This window comes from Myotis davidii, unplaced genomic scaffold, assembly GCF_000327345.1.
Source record: "Myotis davidii unplaced genomic scaffold, ASM32734v1 scaffold24, whole genome shotgun sequence".
Taxonomy (NCBI): Eukaryota; Metazoa; Chordata; class Mammalia; order Chiroptera; family Vespertilionidae; genus Myotis; species Myotis davidii.
In genome coordinates, this window is record NW_006298312.1 from 467,537 (window position 1) to 472,643 (window position 5,107).

Here is a 5,107-nt window from a genome sequence, read left to right on the forward strand (position 1 = left end):
TGTTTTGCTTTCTCCCCCATTTCTTCCTTCTTCCCATTCTCCTTTTAAGCTCTACTGGCTCCTCTTTAAGACTTTTCTTCCCTCTCTCTTTTTCTCTCATCCTACCTTTCCCAAAAATTCCTCTCTACTGACTTCCACTGTTTTAATACCTATCTATCTACATGCCTAATTATTCACTATCATTTATCTTTTTCCTTTTCTGACTCCTTCTTTTAAAATCCATCCCCAATACACAACTATACTTGATTTTCATTATAGCTCCTACAGTTCACTCATTCATCTTCTTTTCTTCTTTAACTCTGCTGTCTACTGACTCCTTTATAAAGTTCTTCCCTCCCTCCTCCTCCTCCTCCTCCACTTCCTCCTCCTCCTTCTTCTTCTTCTTCTTCTTCTTCTTCTTTCTTCCACTGAGCAATTCTATTGGTTTAAGATGAGCTGCATATGAGGTAATAAAGCCTTCTGGAGGGGAAGGGGTGGGAGGCCCAGGGGCATGGCCAGATCATCTGTCCAGAAGTTGTGTCCCCATGTCTGGCACCTCTGGTAAATAGGGCAAGGCTGGAGACTCCACAGATCCCAGAGCAGATAAGGGGTGGGGGAGAGAGAATGGGTGAAACCAGAGAGAGAGAGAAACATAATAGTCATATATGTGTCTGAGAGCGAGAGAATGTATATGTGTCTATAGAGAAACAATAGTTGTGTATGTATCTATGAGAGAGAGAAACAGAATAGTTGTGTATGTGTGTAAGAGAGAGAGAGAGAGGATCTGAAAGATAGGGTTCTGGGTGTGTTTCTGTGTAATAAATGGAAAGAGAAAAAGATTGAAAAGAAGGGAGAAAAAAGGGGAGACAGACCCCACCTTCCCTTAAGGGACCTCCTTTTCCTTGCCATGTAGTCAGCAACCCCAGCACTGAGTCGGCTGGGGTAGGGCGACCCCATTTGCCCTTCTCCATCTTGTGTTTCTCCTGTGTCTGGGGCTTGTCCTCTGGATGCCTTTGTCCTCTCCTCAAGAGTCACCTCTGAGCCCCCACCCTGTGGCCTGAGGGGTGAGAGCAGTGGGAAGTGTCAGAATGAGCGCTCCCTGGTCCTTCTGTTGGGGACGTCACTGAGGGCGGGGTCACAGCCTCCTGCCAGCGCCCTTTGCCCTCATTTCCTGAGGGCTGTACACCTCTCCTCCCCGAGGTTATCCCCGTGGCCCCCGGGCCCATCGAGTGTCGGAGTGCTTCCACCTGGGAGGCAGGGCAGGAATCTCGGTTGAGCCCGGGCATCCCCAGAAAAATGTCTCCGGATCCTGAAAGATTGAAAGAGCCGCCAGAGCCTGCGGAGGAAGGGGGTGCCGGGGAGCTGGTGCGGCTGTGTCCCCTCTGGGTGACAGACATGGCGGTCATGACGGCATAGGTGTTTGCCTCCTCTGTTTAACTTTCCGCTATTTTTCTTATAGCGAATCCGCTTGTTGCCAGACCAGTTGGAGACCTGAGAAGGTGATGCCACACTTCTTGGCCAGCTCCTCCTCGGCCTCCTCACTGGGATACGGGTTACTCGGGTGGGAATAGAAATACTCATGTAGGACCTCGGTGGCCTGTCTGCCGAAGTTCCTGCGTTTCCATCTGGCACCCAGGGACCTGGAGCGCAGGATCATGACGGCCTCGCAGGTGCTCTGCCTGGGCTGCATCTGGATCAACTTACGGTGTATGATGCTCACCACCCGCTCCATCTCCCTGGGTGCCACGGGCCTGTGCGGCTCTGCTCCCTCGGCAGGTTCATGACGTGGGCCGTGAACTCGTTACATGCCTGCTCATACTTCTCCGGCTCCGAGTGCTAGATGTGGCGAATCTGGGCGAGTTTGCTGCGAGAGTCCAGTTTGATGGAGTTGTCAGGGGACATGCCGCCCCCGGAAGCTGCTGCGGCTGCAGATGCTGCTATTGAGCCTCGCCCTCCCCCCCTCCGCATCCCCCGTTTCTCAGGCCCAGCCGCACCTCCTCCAGAAGCATGCTGTCCAAGTGCATTCGCTGCGAGTCCACCGGCTCCTCCTCCCGGAGCTTCGGATGCCGAGGCCGGTCTTCTCCTTGATTTCACACAGGACGCTGAAGAGAGCCGGCTTCATTCCTTGGCAGTTTAGGGCGTGTTTCCTTCCCTCTTTAAAGCTTCCATTGGGGTGGGGGGTATTAACCCCCAACCCCAGGCTCAGCCCTGGCCAGGTGTTCACTGCCCCCTTCCCCAGCCTCCCGGCCACCGTCCTGCTCCCATTCCCTGCCCTGGACGCCCAGCCCAGTGAGGGTGGCCAAGGCCAGGGCGGCCCGGGTGCTGCTGCAGCAAAGCAGGAAAACCTCTCATGGAAGGCCCCGGATGGTCCACCCCTCCGTCTGGGGACCGGCCAATGGCCCTCACCAGGCGTCTGGGAGGGGCTCCCCGCTCAGCCCTTCCTGTGTCCTGCCCCTCCCAGGCTTTTCCCTTTCTGTATTTCTTTTTCTCCTCTAGGCCAGTCTGCATGCAGGCCTGCCTTCCTCTCCCTCTCCTTTCTTATCCCCTTCTATTGTATCCCATTCTACCCTGGACCTTGCAGCTGCCTGAGCAGAGGTTCGATTCCGGTTGGGGGCATGTACGTTGGTTGCGGGCACATCCCCAGTAGGAGATGTGCAGGAGGCAGCTGAGCGATGTTTCTCTCTCATCGATGTTTCTAACTCTCTATCTCTCTCCCTTCCTCTCTGTAAAAAAATAAAAATAAAAAAATAAAAAAAATAAAAAACAACTTTATGAAATAGATATATTTATTATTGTCATGGAGAAAGCAGGAACAGAGATTTTTAAGTAGCATCACTAAGGCCTTTTTATGAATTTGAACTACATAGTTTGACTAAATTTAACTTATTTTTTTAAAAAAATTGAATTTATTGGGGTGACCATAGAAATTTAACTTCTATTTTAACTACATTTTAAGTTTCCACACTGAACCTAGTGCTAGTAAACTATGTCCAGACTATAATTAACTAAAAGTATATGTTGGCAATGGTAGACGATGTTAAATTGATAGAGCAAACTCATGGCAGGACTTTGTGGCTGCAAAGTGTGTCTCCAGCTTTCTTTCAGCTGAACTTGTAGCTATGGAGAAGAGAAAATGACCAACATTAAGAACAGAGTTGATTCATTCAGAGAAGTTATGTGGATACACCCATAACTTTTCAATGTAGTTTTCTGTCTGAAGCTTAGGAATTGAAATGGAAATAACAAGAGAGTCATTTGCTAGAAACTTCAGATGGCATTTCATTTTAGCTATAGGGAATTTTCTAGGTATTGTTTTATAGAGAACTTATACAAACAATGTAGATTATCAATTTGTGGTACATGCTCAAAATGCATTAGTATTATATCAGGAACCTTTTTAGGATTTTCCCAAAATAAACTGGCAAGCATATGAGGCTCTCATACATGTTTATCTTAACTGTACTGTATCTGCTGTCACTAGATATCTACATTGTATCTTAAAACTTTCATTGTTTTCTTGTGAGTCAAACTTTTTAATAAGACAAAGTCCTCCATGGTCCATAAGAAATCAATTTTTATACCCATTTGTATTACAAAGAAATTACATTACAAAGAAATGGGTATAAAAATTGATTTCTTATGGACCATGGAGGGCCACAATGGGTTCGTAAACTGGACCGGAGGGCCGGAACAAAAGCATGGATGGAGTGTTTGTGTGAACTAATATAAATTAAAAGTAAACATCATTACATAAAAGGGTACGGTCTTTTTTTTCAATAGTTTTATTCATTTCAAACAGGCCGGATCCGGCCCGCGGGCAGTAGTTTGCCCACGGCTGTGTAACTTGGAACTATGTGCAGTAATCATCTCATATGATTACTGATTACAATTTCTAATGTTTATATAGCTCCTTTAATGATCTCCACATCAAAAATGAATAAAATAGATACACAAATGAACACTTCACTCATTATTACTATCAATATTATTATTTTAAATCTCAGCTCAAGCAGTCAAATAATAGTTCAATTAGATAGTGAAAAGCTCTATGAAAACAAGAAAGCATTGTGCTGTGGGTGTAGGAACATTTGTGTGATCTTGGGGGAGAAGGTTACATCATGTAGTTTATTCAGGAAACCTCTTTTTCTCTGAGGTCCTTTTCCCATCAGTTGAGACCTGAATTACAAAAAAGAATCAAACACTTGAAGATCTAAGGGGAAATAAACAGCAAGTGCAAAGTCACTGACTTTGGAAAAGACTTGGTACATCTCAAGTCTGAATAAGTTCAGATGCCTGGAGCCAGTGAGGAGTAAGGCATGAATTCCTGCCAAAAGCCAGGCTAGGACAAGGCGGTAAAGTTGCATGCAGATCTCAGGAAAAGGCTTTACTTAAATTCTAAACAATTGGGAACCACCAGCAATGTTTACACAGGGGAAAGACATGTTATTATTGACATATTAAAAAGCTGAAGAATTTGGGTTAGAAAAATGTGTTAACTATTAGTCTATATAATGGCAGAGAAGATATGGCCAGAATTGTTCATTTCTCTTTTGTGTGTTGAAGTGTAATAAAATGTATATTTTGAACCTACAGATTTAAGATGTTTGATGTAAATAATATTCATTTATAAGAACAGAGATTTATAAATAAGTTTACTAAACCTCCTGAAAATATCCAACCAAGTATAAATAAACACTATTAATTCTAATATGTATGATTTGTATACATATACATGTATCTAATATGTCTGACAACATTTTATATTTATATATATGAAAACATGAAAAAGTGTGAATAAAGTTGCTTACAGAAAAACAATTTAGGTAAGTTTTCAGTGATATATATCTTTTCTGTGATATACACCATATATACTTTAAAGGTGCATATAAAGGCAGTTTTTAAAATAATTTTTATAGTTTCAGACATACAAAAGTTATACTTGAGGATTCTAATAAAATTTCATTTCCAAAAGTCATAGGAATTTAAATGAGAAACATGTTATGTGTGCTGTCACACATGAGACATCATCACTGGCCTCCACTGAGGCATACTTTTTCATCTCACCTCTAATTAATGTTCAGCATTTTATCCTTGGACCAAAGCCCCTTTCAATTATCAAGAGGAACAC

The 5,107-nt window shown here is 43.9% G+C and overlaps 1 pseudogene; it reads right to left on the reverse strand.

The window, feature by feature from the left end:
- Positions 1-1,010: 1,010 nt before the first annotated feature.
- LOC102774725 lies at positions 1,011-2,122 on the reverse strand (annotated as a pseudogene).
- Positions 2,123-5,107: the final 2,985 nt, after the last annotated feature.